Below are 16,904 nucleotides of genomic sequence, written 5' to 3'. Positions count from 1 at the left end.
TTTATGAGTATTTTGTATATCTATTTATTTTAATACAAAATCAAATATTTTATGTTTTTTCGTATATATATTTTTATAAAAAATGCATTATTTTATGGGTATTTTGCATCTTAATTTTCATACAAATTTACATTATTTTATTAATATTTTCTGTATTTATTTTGATACGATTTTACATTATTTTATTTGTGTTTTGTATATATTTTTTTATACATATTTACATTATTTAAAGTTTTTTTGTATATATATTTGATACAAATTTACGTTATTTTAAGTCTATATGTTTATATATTTTCATTCAAATTTACATTATTTTATGTGTATTTTGTATATGTATTTCAATACAAATTTACCTAATTTTATATGTTTTTTGTATATTTATTTTCATACAAGTTTAAATTATTTTTGTGTATTTTTGTATATAGTTTTATACAAATTTAGGTTATTTTATGTGTATTTTGTATATCTATTTTCATACAAATACACATTCTTTTCATGATATTTTGTTTATTTATTTTGACACGAATTAACATTATTTAATGTGTATTTTGTATATATATTTTTATACGAATTTACATTATTTCAAGTGTATTTTGTATATATATTTCTATAGAAATCTGCGTTATTTTATGTGTATCGGTATATATATTTTGAAACAAATTTACATTGTTTTATGTGTATTTTGCATATTTTTTCAATACAAATTTACATTATTGTATGTGCATTTTGTATATTAATTTTAATACAAATTTGATTAATCTATGTGTATTACAAAACACAAATAGAATAATGTAAAATCGTATCAAAATAAATACACTGAATATTAATAAAACAATGTAAATTTGTATGAAAATAAAGATGCAAAATACCCATTAAATAACGCATTTTTTTATAAAAATATATATACCAAAATACACATGAAAAAATTAATTTGTATTAAAATAAATATACAAAATACACATACAATAAGGTAAATCTGTATTGAAATAGATATGCAAAATACATATAAAACAATGTAAATTTGTTTCAAAATATATATACGAATACACATAAAATAACGTAGATTTGTATAAAAATATATTTACAAAATACACATAAAATGAAGTAAATACGTATAAGAAAATGTATACAAAATGCTCATAAAATAATATAAATTCGTATCAAAATAAATAAACAAAATACCAATAAAAGAATGTGTATTTGTATAAATATAAATATACAAAATTCACATAAAAAACGTAAATTTTTATAAAACTATATACAAAAATACACAGAAGTTATTAAATTCGTATGTAAATAGATATACAAAATACAGATAAAATAAGCTAAATTTGAATTGAAATGTATATAGAAAATACATAAAATAATGTAAATTTGTATCAAAATATTTATAAAAATACATATAATAACGTAAATTTGTTTAAAAATATATAAACAAAATACACATTAAGTAATGTAAATACGTATAAAAAATATGTACAAAATACACATATATTCATGTAATTCGTATCAAACTAAATAAACAAAATATCAATAAAATAATGTAAATTTATATGAGAAAACATATACAAATACATATAAAATAACGCTAATTTCCATAAAAATATATGTCCAAAAATGAACGTAAAATAAAGTAACTTTGGATAAAAATATATATACAAAACACACATTAAATAATGTAAATCCGTACATAAAATAACCTAAATTTGTATAAAACTATATACAAAAATACACAAAAATAATTTAAATTTGTATGAAAAGTAATATAAAAAAATACACATAAAATTAGGTTAATTTGTCTTGAAATACATATACAAAATACATATAAAATAATGTAAATTTGAAAGAAAATATATAAACAAATACACATATAATAACGTAAATTTGTATGAAATATATAATCATAATACACATTAAATAATGTAAATATGTATAAAAAAAATATATACAAAACACAAATAAAATAATGTAAAATCGTATCAAAATATATACACAGAATATTAATAAAATAATGTAAATTTGTATGAAAATTAAGATGCAAAATACCTATCAAATAACGCATTTTTTATAAAAATATTGATACCAAAATACACATCAAATATTTGAATTTGTATTAAAATAAATATACAAAATGCACACACAATAAGGTAAATTTGTATTGAAATAGATATGCAAAATACATATAAAATAATGTAAATTTGTTTCAAAATATATATACGAATATACATAAATTTTATTAGATTTATATTAAATTATATATAAAAAATACAAATAATATTAAGTAAATACGTATAAAAAAATGTATACAAAATACACATAAAATAATGTAAATTCGTATAAATATAAATAAACAATATACCAATAAAAGAATGTGTATTTGTATAAATATAAATATACAAAATGCACATAAAATAACGTAAATTTATATAAAACTATATACATAAAATAACGCAAATTTCTATAAAAATATATGTACAAAAATGAACATAAAATAAATTTGCATAAAAATAAATATTCAAAACACACTTTAGATAATGTAAATGAGTATAAAAATATGTATACAAAATACCTATGAAATAATCTAAATTCGTATCGAATTAAATTAAGAAAATATCAATAAAATAATGTAATTTTGGATGAAAATATATACAAAATACACATAAAATAACCTAAATACAAATACAAATATACACATAAAATAATTTAAAATTGAATGAAATAAATATACAAAATAAACATAAAATAAGGTAAATTTGTAATGAAATATATGAAAAAATACACATAAAGTAATATAAATTTGTATGAAAATATATAAACAAATACACATTAAATAACATGAATTTGTATAAAATTTGTATCAAAATATATACTTATACACACAATAAAATAACGTAATTTTTTTATGAAAATGTATATACAAAATACACATAAAATAATTTGAATACGTAGAAATATATATATACAAAAAAACACATAAAATAATGTAAATTTTCATGAAAATATATAAACAAATACACATAAAATAATGTAAATTTGGATAAAATATATATACAAAATGAACATTAAATAATGTAAATATGTATAAGAAAAAATATACAAAATACACATAGAATAATGTTAAATCGTATCAAAATAAATAAAGAGAATATCAATAAAATAATGTAAATTTGTATTAAATAAAGATGCAAAATATCCATATAATAACGCATATTTGCATAAAAATATATATACAAAAATACATATAAAATAGTTAAATTTGTATTAAAATAAATATACAAAATGCACGTAAAATAAAGTAAATTTGTATTGAAATAGATATGCAAAATACACATCAATAATGTAAATTTGTATCAAAATATATATACGAATACTCATAAAATAGTGTAAATTTCTATGAAAATATACATACAAAATAGATATACAAAATACACATATAACTAGTTAAATTTGTATTTAAATACATGTACAAAAAACACATAAAATAATGTAGATTTGTATGAAATGAAAACAAATACATTTTATATAAAATATATATACAAAATACACATACAATAATGTAAAATCATATCAAAATAAATACACAGAATATCAATAAAATAATGTAAATTCGTATGAAAGTAAAGATGCAAAATACCCATAAAATAAAGCATATTTTTATAAAAATACATATACAAAAATACACATAGATTAATCAAATTTGTATTAAAATTAATATACAAAATGCACATACAATAAGGTAAATTTGTATTGAAAAAATATGCAAATCACATAAAATAATGTAAATTTGTTTCAAAATATATATACGAATAAACATAAAATAACGCAGATTTCTATAGAAATATATATACAAAATACACTTGAAATAATGTAAATACGTATAAAAATATATATACAAAATACACATTAAATAATGTTAATTCGTGTCAAAATAAATAAACAAAATATCATGAAAAGAATGTGTATTTGTATGAAAAAAGATATACAAAATACATAGTATGTGTATTTTGTATATTTATTTTAACACAAATTTAATTATTTTATGTGTACTTTGTATACATTTTCTTATACGTATTTACTTCATTTAATGTGTATTTTGTATATATATTTTTATAGTTTTCTACGTTATTTTATGTGCATTGGTATATATATTTTGAAGCAAATTTACATTATTTTATATGTATTTAGCATATCTATTTCAATATAAATCTACCTTATTGTATGTGCAAGTTGTATATTTATTGTAAGACAAATTTAAATATTTTATTATTTTGGTATATATATTTTAATAAAAAGAGTTTTATATAAATTTAAAATATTTTATGTGTATTTTGTATATCTATTTTCATACAAATACACATTTTTTATTGATATTTTGTTTATTTATTTTGACGCGATTTCACATTATTTAATGTGTATTGTGTATATATATTTTTATACGTATTTACGTCATTTCATGTGTATTTTGTATATATATTTCTATAGAGATATATGTTATTTTATGTGTATTCGTATATATATTTTGAAACAAATATACATTGTTTTATGTGCATTTTGCATATTTTTTCAATATAAGTTTACCTTATTGTACGTGCATTTTGTATATTAATTTTAATACAAATTTAATTATTCTATGTGTATTTTTGTATATGTATTTTCATAAAAAAAATGCTTTATTTTTTGGGTATTTTGCATCTTTATTTTCATACAAATTTACCTTATTTTATTGATATTCTGTGTATTTATTTTGATACGATTTTACATTATTCTATGTATATTTTGTATATATATTTCATACAAATGAACGTAATTTTATGTGAATTTGTTTTCATTTCATACAAATTTACATTATTTTATGTGTATTTTGTACATGTATTTAAATACAAATTTAACTAATTATATGTGTATTATGTATATCTATTTTCATACAAATTGAAATTAATTTTGTGTATTTTAGTATATATTTTTATTCAAATTTTCGTAATTTTATGTGAATTTTGTATATTTATTTTCCTACAAATATACGTTCTTTTATCGGAATTTTGTTTATTTATTTTGATACGAATTTTCATTATTTTAGGTGTATTTGATATATATATTTTTATACTTATTTACATAATTTTATATGTATTTTGAATATATATTTTCATAGAAATTTACTCTATTTTATGTGTATTCGTATATATATTTTGATACAAATTTACATTATTTATGTGTATTTCGCATATCTATTTCAATACAAATTTTCTTTATTGTATATGCCTTTTGTATATTTATTTTGATGCAAATTTAATTATTTTATGTGTATTTTTGTATATATATTTTTAAACAAATATGCGTTATTATATGGGTATTTTGCATCTTTATTTTCATACAAATTTATATTATTTTATTGATTGTCTGTTTATTTATTTTGATACGATTTTACGTTATTCTGTGTATTTTGTATATATATTTTTAGACATATTTACATTATTTAATGTATATTTTGTACATATATTTTATGGAAATTTACGTTATCTTATGTGTATTTGTTTATATATTTTCATACAAATTTACATTATTTTATGTGTATTTTGTATATGTATTTCAATAAAAATTTGCCTAATTTCATTTGTATTTTGCATATCTATTTTCAAACAAATTTAAATTATTTTTTTGTATTTTTTTATTATTTTTATACAATTTTTTTTATTTGTATTTTGTATATATCTTTTCCTACACAGATATATTCTTTTAGAGGAAATTTTGTTTATTTATTTTGATACGAATTTACATTATTTTATGTGCATTTTTTATATATATTTTTCTATGTATTTACATTATTTTATGTGTATTTTGTATATATATTTTCATAAAAATTTACGTAATTTTATTGTGTGTATTCGTATATATTTTGATAAAAAATTTCATTATTTTGTGTTTTTTGCATATCTATTTCAATAAAAATCTACCTTATTGTATGTGTATTTTGTATATTTATTTTAATACAAATTTAATTATTTTATGTGTATTTTTGTATATATATTTTTTTAAATATGAGATATTTTATGGGTATTTTGCATCTTTAATTTTATAAATTTTTACATTACGTACATATCTTTTATACGTATTTACATTATTTAATGTGTATTTTGTTTATATATTCTTATACAAATTTACGTTATTATATGTGTATTTGAATATATATTTTGATACAAATTTACACTATTTTATGTATTTTCTATATTTATTTCAATTCAAATTTAGCTTATTTTATGTCTTTTGTATATCTATTTTCATACAAATTTAATTATTTTGGTTATTTTTGTATTAAGTTTTATACAATTTTACGTTAATTTATGTGTATTTTGTATATTTATATTTATACAAGTAAACATTCTTTTATTGGCATTTAGTTTATTTATTTTGATACGAATTTACATTATTTTATGTGTATTTTGTATACATTTTCTTATACGTATTTACTTCATTTTATGTGTATTTTGTATATATATTTTATAGAAATCTACGTTATTTTATGTGTATTCGTATGTATATTTTGAAACAAATTTACATTGTTTTATATGTATTTTGCATATCTATTTCAATACAAATTTTCCTTATTGTATGTGCATTTTGAATATTTATTGTAATACAAATTTAAACATTTTATGTGCATTTTGGTATATATATTTACATAAAAATTGCGTTGTTTTATGGGTATTTTGCATCTTTATTTTCCATACAAATTTACATTATTTTATTAATATTCTGTGTATTTATTTTGATACTATTTTACATTATTCTATCTGAGTTTTGTATATATTTTTTTATACATATTTACATTATTTAATGTGTATTTTCTCTATATATTTCATACAAATTTTCGTTATTTTAAGTGTATTTGATAATATATTTTTATTCAAATTTATATTATTTTATGTGTATTTTGTATATGTATTTCAATAGAAATTTACCTAATTTCATTTATAATTTGTATATATATTTTATACAAATTTAAATTATTTTTTGTGTATTTTTGTATAGAGTTTTATTCAAATTTACAATATTTTATGTGTATTTTGTATATCTATTTTCATACAAATACACATTCTTTTATTGATATTTTGTTTATTTATTTTGATGCGAATTTACATAATTTAATGTGTATTGTGTATATATATTTTTATACGTATTTACGTCATTTCATGTGTTTTTTGTATATATATTTCTATAGAAATATACGTTATTTTATATGTATTCGTATATATATTTTGAAACAAATATACATTGTTTTATGTGCATTTTGCATATTTTTTCAATACAAATTTACCTTATTGTACGTGCATTTTGTATATTAACTTTAATACAAATTTAGCAATTCTATGTGTATTTTTGTATATGTATTTTTATAAAAATGTGCTTTATTTTATGGGTATTTTGCATCTTTATTTTCATACAAAATTACATTATTTTATTGATATTCTGTGTATTTATTTTGATACGATTTTACATTATTCTATGTATATTTTGTATATCTATTTTATACCAATGTACGTTATTTTATGTGAATTTGTTTTCATTTCATACAAATTTACATTATTTTATGTGAATTTTGTACATGTATTTAAATACAAATTTAACTAATTATATGTGTATTTTGTATATCTATTTTCATACAAATTGAAATTAATTTTGTGTATTTTTGTATATATTTTTATTCAAATTTTCATAATTTTATGTGTATTTTGTATATTTATTTTCCGACAAATATACGTTCTTTTATCGGAATTTTATTTACTTATTTTGATATGAATTTTCATTTTTTTTAGGTGTATTTGATATATATATTTTCATACTTATTTACATAATTTTATATGTATTTTGAATATATATTTTCATAGAAATTTACTCTATATGTATATGTATACAAAATACACATGAAATAATCTGAAATCGTATCGAAATAAACAAACAAAATTCCAATAAAATAATGTAATGTTTAATGAATATATATATATATATATATATATATATATATAAAATAACGTAAATACAAATAAATATATACACATAAAATGATTTGAATTTGAATGAAATATATATACAAAATTTTACAATATACAATGTGTATTTTGTATATTTCTTTTCATACAAATTTAAATTATTTTTGTGTATTTTTGTATATATTTTTATACAAATTTAGGTTATTTTATGTACGCATTTACATTATTTAATGTGTGTTTTGTATATATATTTTTATCCAAAGTTACTTTATTTTACGTTCATTTTTGGACATATATTTTTATGGAAATTAGCGTTATTTTATATGTATTTGTATATGTTTTCATACAAATTTACATTATTTTATTGATATTTTGTTTATTTAGTTTGATACGAATTACATGATTATATGTGTATTTTGTACATATTTTTTATACGTATTTACCTTACTTAATGTGTATTTTGTTTATATATTTTTAAACAAATTTACGTTATTATATGTATTTTTATAAATATTTTGATAAAAATTTACATTATTTTATGTATTTTGTATATACATTTCAATTCAAATTTAGCTTATTATATCTGTAGTTTGAATATATATATAAAAACTAATTAAATAACTTCTGTGAATTTTTGTATAGATTTATAACAATTTACGTTATTTTATGTGTATTTTGTATATTTATATTTATACAAATACACATTCTTTTATTGGTATTTTGTTTATTTATTTTGAAACGAATTTACATTATTTTATGTGTATTTTGTATACATTTTCTTATACGTATTTACTTCATTTTATGTGTATTTTGTATATATATTTTTATACAAATCTACGTTATTTTATGTGTATTCGTAAATATATTTTGAAACAAATTTACATTGTTTTATATGTATTTTGCATATCTATTTCAATACAGATTTACCTTATTGTATGTGTATTTTGTATATTTATTTTAAAACAAATTAATTTTTTCATGTGTATTTTGGTATATATATTTTTATAAAAAATTGCGTTATTTAATGGGTATTTTGCATCTTTATTTTCATACAAATTTACATTGTTTTATTAATATTCTGTGTATTTATTTTGATACGATTTTACATTATTCTATTTGTGTTCTGTATATATTTTTTTATACATATTTACATTATTTAATGTGTATTTTGTATATTTTAAAACAAATTTACGTTATTTAATGCGCATATGTTAAAATATTTTAATACAAATTTACATTATTTTATGTATTATGTATATATATTTCAATACAAATTTAGTTTATTTTATGTATATTTTGTATATATTTTTTCATTCGTATCAAAATAAATAAACAAAATAGCAATAAAATAATGTAAATTTGTATGAGAAAACATATACAAATACACATAAAATAACGCAAATTTCTAAAAAAATATATGTACAAAAATGCACATAAAATAAAGTAAATTTGAATAAAAATATATATACAAAACACACATTAAATAATGTAATAGCGTACGTTAATTTTGTATATATTTTTTTATCCAAATTTACATTATTTTATGTGTATTTGTTTATATATTTTCATACATATTTACATTATTTTATGTGTTTTTTGTATATATATTTTTCTACGTATTTAAATTATTTTGTGTATTGTGTATATACATTTTCATAAAAAAATTACGTTATTTTATTGTGTGTATAAGTATATATTTTGATACAAATTTTATACAAATTCATGTTATTTAATGTGTATTTGTATATATATTTTCATACAAATTTATATTATTTTATGTGTATTTTTTCAAATATTTCATTACAAATTTACCTTATTTTATGTTTATTTTGTATATTTATTTCATTCAATTTTAAATTATTTTATGTGTATATTTGTATTTGTATTTAGGTTATTTCATGTGTATTTTGTATATATATTTTCATCCAAAACTACATTATTTTATTGGTATTTCTTAATTTAATTCGATACGAATTTAGATTATTTTATAGGTATTTTGTATACATATTTTTATCCTCATTTACATTATCTAATGTGTGTTTTGTATATATATTTTTATACAAATTTATCTAATGTTCATTTTTGTACATATAATTTTATAGAAATTTGCGTTATTTTATGTATATAGTTTTATATAAATTTACGTTATTTTATGTGCATTTTGTATATTTATATTTATACAAATACACATTCTTTTATTGGTATATTGTTTATTTACATTTATACGAATTTACATTATTTTATGTGTATTTTGTATACATTTTTTTATACGTATTTACTTAATTTTATGTGTATTTTGTATATGAATTTTTAAAGAAATCTACGTTATCTTATGTGTATTCGTATATATATTTTGAAACAAATTTACATTATTTTATATGTATTTTCCATATCTATTTCAATACAAATTTACCTTATTGTTTGTGCATTTTGTATATTTATTTTAATACAAGTTCAAATATTTTATGTGTATTTTGGTATCAATAATTTTATAAAAAAATGCGTTATTTTATAGGTATTTTGCATCTTAATTTTCATTTTATATGTACTTTGTATATATATTTTTATACGCTCTTACATTATTTAATATTTATTTTTAATATAATTTTTTATACAAATTCATGGTATTTTATGTGTATTTGTATATATATTTTCATATGAATTTACATTATTGTATGTGTATTTTGAAGATATATTTTATTACAAATCTACCTTATTTTATGTTTATTTTGTATGTGTATTTTGTATATTCATATTTATCCAAATACACATTCTTTTATTGGTATTTTGTTTATTTATTTTAATTCGAATTTACATTATTTTATATGTATTATGAATGCATTTTTTTATACGTATTTACTTAATTTTATGTGTATTTTGTATATATATTTTTATAGAAATCTACGTTTTTTTATTTGTATTCGTATATATATTTTGAAACAAATTTACATTGTTTTATATGTATTTTTGCATATCTCTTTCAATACAAATTTACCTTATTGTATATGCATTTTGTATATTTATTCCAATACAAATTTAAAAATTTTATGTGTATATTGGTATATATATTTTTATAAGAAATGCGCTATTGTATGGGAATTTTGCATCTTTATTTTCATACAAATTTACATTATTTTATTAATATTCGGTGTATTTATTTTGATACGATTTTACATTATTCTATTTGTTTTTGTATATACTTTTTTATACATATTTACATTATTTAATGTGTATCTTGCATATATATTTTATACAAATTTATTATCTATTATCTATTTTCATACAAATACACATTCTTTTCATGATATTTTGTTTATTTATTTTGACACGAATTTACATTATTTGATATGTATTTTGTATATATATTTTTATACGTATTTACATAATTTCATATGTATTTTGTATATATATTTAATAGATATTCAAAAAACACATAAAATAACCTAAATTTGTATCAAACTATATACAAAAATACACAAAAATATTTTAAATTTGTATGAAAATAAATATACAAAATACACCTAAAATTAGGTAAATTTGTATGGAAATACATATACAAAATACACATAAAATAATGTAAATTTGAATGAAAATACATAAACAAATACACTTAAAATAACGTAAATTTGGATAAAAAAATATATACAAAACACAAATAGAATAATGTAAAATCGTATCAAAATAAATACACAGAATATTAATAAAATAATGTAAGTTTGTATGAAAATAAAGAGGCAAAATACACGTAAAATAACGCATTTTTTTTATTTATAAAAATATATATACCAAAATACACATAAAAAAATAAGATTTGTATTAAAATAAATATATAAAAAACACTTACAATAAGGTAAATTTAATTTGAATTAGATACGCAAAATACATATAAAGCAATGTAAATTTGTTTCAAAATATGTATACGAATACACATAAAATAACGTAGATTTCTATAAATATATATATATATATATATATATATATATATATATATATATATATATATATATATATATATATATATATATATATATATATATATATATATAAATACGTATAAAAATGTATACAAAATACACATAAAATAATGTAAATTCGTATCAAAATAAATAAACAAAATACCAATAAAAGAATGTGTATTTGTATAAATATAAATATACAAAATACACATAAAATAACGTAAATTTATATAAAACTATATACATAAATACACAGAAGTAATTAAATTTGTATGAAAATATATACAAAATACACACAAAATAAGCTAAATTTGAATTGAAATATATATACAAAATACATGAAATAAAGTAAATTTGTATCAAAATATTTATACAAATACACATATAATAACGTAAATTTGTATGAAAATATATAAACAAAATACACATTAAATAATGTAAATACGTATAAAAAAATGTGTACAAAATACATATAATCATGTAATTCGTATCAAAATAAATAAAGAAAATACCAATAAAATAATATAAATTTGTATGAGTAAACGTGTATGTTGCATATTTTTTCAATACAAATTTACCTTATTATATACGCATTATGTATATTAATTTTAATACAAATTTAATTATTCGATGTGTATTTTTGTATCTATTTTTATAAACATATGCTTTATTTTTTGGGTATTTTGCATCTTTATTTTCATACAAATATACATTATTTTATTGATATTCTGCTCATTCATTTTGATACGAATTGACATTATTCTATGTGTATTTTGTATATATTTTTCATACAAATTTACGTTATTTTATGTGTATTTGTTTATATATTTTGACACAAATTTACAATATTTTATGGCTATTTTGTATATACATTTCAAAAGAAATTTACCTAGTTTTATGTGTATTTTGAATATCTATTTTCATACAAACTCAAATTATTTCTATGTATTTTTGTATATATTTTAATACATATTTTAGTTATGTTATGTGTATTTTGTAAATATATTTATATATATATATATATATATATATATATATATATATATATATATATATATATATATATATATATATATATATATATATATATATATATATATATATATATATATATATATATATATATATATATATATATATATATATATATATATATATATATATATATATATATATATATATATTTTTTTATTGGTGTTTTGTTGTTTTATATTGATAAGAATTTACATTATTTTATATGTACTTTGTATATATATTTTTATACACTTTTACATTATTTAATATTTATTTTGAATATATATTTTTATACAAATTCATGGTATTTTATGTGTATTTGTATATATATTTTCATATAAATTTATATTGTTTTATGTGTATTTTGTACATATATTTTATTACAAATCTACCTTATTTTATGTTTATTTTGTATATGTATTTTGTATATTTATATTTATCCAAATACACATTCTTTTATTGGTATTTTGTTTATTTATTTTAAATCGAATTTACATTATTTTATGTGTATTTTGTATACATTTTTTTATACGTATTTACTTAATTTTATGTGTATTTTGTATATATATTTTTATAGAAATCTACGTTTTTTTATTTGTATTCGTATATATATTTTGAAACAAATTTACATTGTTTTATATGTATTTTTGCATATCTCTTTCAATACAAATTTACCTTATTGTATGTGCATTTTGTATATTTATTTCAATACAAATTTAAATATTTTATGTGTATTTTGGTATATATATTTTTATAAGAAATGCGCTATTTTATGGGAATTTTGCATCTTTATTTTCATACAAATTTACATTATTTTATTAATATTCGGTGTATTTATTTTGATACGAATTTACATTATTCTATTTGTTTTTTGTATACACTTTTTTATACATATTTACATTATTTAATGAGTATCTTTCATATATATTTTATACAAATTTATTATCTATTATCTATTTTTATACAAATACACGTTCTTTTCATGATATTTTGTTTATTTATTTTGACACGAATTTACATTATTTGATATGTGTTTTGTATATATATTTTTATACGTATTTACATAATTTCATATGTATTTTGTATATATATTTCTATAGAAATCTACTTTATTATATGTGTATTCGTATATATATTTTGAAACAAATTTACATTGTTTTATATGTATTTTTGAATATCTCTTTTAATACAAATTTACCTTACTGTATATGTATGGAGTATACATCTCATGTGTGGGGGGGCTCCACTCACACAGCTCTTCTGGACAGAGTGGAGGCAAAGGCTCTTCGTCTCATCAGCTCTCCTCCTCATACTGATAGTCTTCTACCTCTTAAATTCCGCCGCAATGTTGCCTCTCTTTCTATCTTCTATCGATATTTCCACGCTGACTGCTCTTCTGAACTTGCAAACTGCATGCTTCCCCCCCTCCCGCGGCCCCGCTGCACTCGACTTTCTACTCATGCTCATCCCTATACTGTCCAAACCCCTTATGCAAGAGTTAACCAGCATCTTCACTCTTTCATCCCTCACGCTGGTAAACTCTGGAACAATCTTCCTTCATCTGTATTTCCTCCTGCCTACGACTTGAACTCTTTCAAGAGGAGGGTATCAGGACACCTCTCCTCCCGAAACTGACTTATCTTTCGGCCACCTCTTTGGATTCTTTTTAGGAGCAGCGAGTAGCGGGCTTTTTTTTTTATTAATGTTTACTTTTTTGTGCCCTTGAGCTGTCTCCTTTGCTGTAAAAAAAAAAAAAAAAAAAAAAAATATTGTATATTTATTTCAATACAAATTTAAATATTTTATGTGTACTTTGGTATATATATTTTTATAAAAAATGCGATAATTTTTGAGAATTTTGCATCTTTATTTTCATACAAATTTACATTATTTTATTGATATTCTGTGTATTTATTTTGATACGATTTTACATTATTCTATTTGTTTTTTGTATATATTTTTTTATACACATTTACATTATTTAATGTGTATCTTGCATATATATTTTATACAAATTTACGTTATTTTAAGTGTATTTGTTTTTATATTTTCATTCAAATTCACATTTATTTTAATTCGAAATTACATTATTTTATGTGTATTTTCTATACATTTTTTTATACGTATTTACTTAATTTTATGTGTATTTTGTATATATATTTTTATAGAAATCTACGTTTTTTTATTTGAATTCGTATATATTTTGAAACAAATTTACATTATTTTATATGTATTTTTGAATATCTCTTTCAATACAAATTTACCTTATTGTATGTGCATTTTGAATATTTATTTCAATGCAAATTTAAATATTTTATGTGTATTTTGGTATATATATTTTTATAAGAAATGCGCTATTTTATGGGAATTTTGCATCTTTATTTTCATACAAATTTACATTATTTTATTGATATTCTGTGTATTTATTTTCATACGATTTTACATTATTCTATTTGTTTTTTGTATATATTTTTTTATACACATTTACATTATTTAATGTGTATCTTGCATATATATTTTATACAAATTTACGTTATTTTAAGTGTATTTGTTTATATATTTTCATTCAAATTTACATTATTTGATTTGTATTTTGTATATGTATTTCAATACAAATTTACCTATTTTTATGTGTATTTTGTATATTTCTTTTCAAACGAATTTAAATTATTTTTGTGTATTTTTGTATATAGTTTTATACAAATTTAGGTTATTTTATGTACGCATTTACATTAATTAGTGTGTGTTTTGTATATATATATATATATATATATATATATATATATATATATATATATATATATATATATATATATATATATATATATATATATATATATATATATATATATATATATATATATATATATGCAAATTTGGTTTATTTTATGTGGTTTTTTGTAGATCTATTTTTATAGATATTTGAGTTATTTGTATATTTTTTCTCATACAAATTTACATTATTTTATTGCTATTTTGTTTATTAATATTGATACGTTACATGATTACATGATTATATGTGTATTTTGTACGTATTTTTTATACGTATTTACATTACTTAATGTGTGTTTTGTTTACATATTTTTAAACAAATCTACGTTATTATATGTATTTGTATAAATATTTTGATACAGATTTACATTATTTTATGTATTTTGTATGTACATTTCAATTCAAATTTAGCTTATTTTAGCTGTATTTTGTATATATATTTTCATACAAATTTAATTACTTCTGTGTATTTTTGTATATAGTTTTATACAAATTTACGATATTTTTTGTGTATTTTGTATATTTATATTTATACAAATACACATTCTTTTACTGGTATTTTGTTTATTTATTTTGATACGATTTTTATGTGTATTTTGTATTCATTTTTTTATACGTATTTACTTCATTTTATGTGTATTTTGTATATATTTTTATTGAAATCTACGTTATTTTATGTGTATTCGTATATATATTTTGAAACAAATTTACATTGTTTTATATGTATTTTTGAATATCTCTTTCAATACAAATTTACCTCTCCATATATACCAAAATACACATAAAAAAATTAAATTTGTATTAAAATAAATATTTAAAAAATACATACAATAAGGTAAATTTGTATTGAAATAGATATGCAAAATACATATAAAACAATGTAAATTTGTTTCAAAATATATATACGAATACACATAAAATAACGTAGATTTCTATAAAAATATATATACAAAATACACAAAATGAAGTAAATACGTATAAAAGAAATGTATACAAAATACACATAAGATAATGTAAATTCGCATCAAAATAAATATACAAAATATCAATAAAAGAATGCGTATTTGTATAAATATAAATATACAAAATACACATAAAATAACGTAAATTTATATAAAACTATATACAAAAATACACAGAAGTATTTTAATTTGTATGAAAATAGATATACAAAATA

This window comes from Eriocheir sinensis, unplaced genomic scaffold (assembly GCF_024679095.1).
Source record: "Eriocheir sinensis breed Jianghai 21 unplaced genomic scaffold, ASM2467909v1 Scaffold570, whole genome shotgun sequence".
Lineage (NCBI taxonomy): Eukaryota > Metazoa > Arthropoda > Malacostraca > Decapoda > Varunidae > Eriocheir > Eriocheir sinensis.
Note: the sequence above shows the minus strand (reverse complement) of the source record.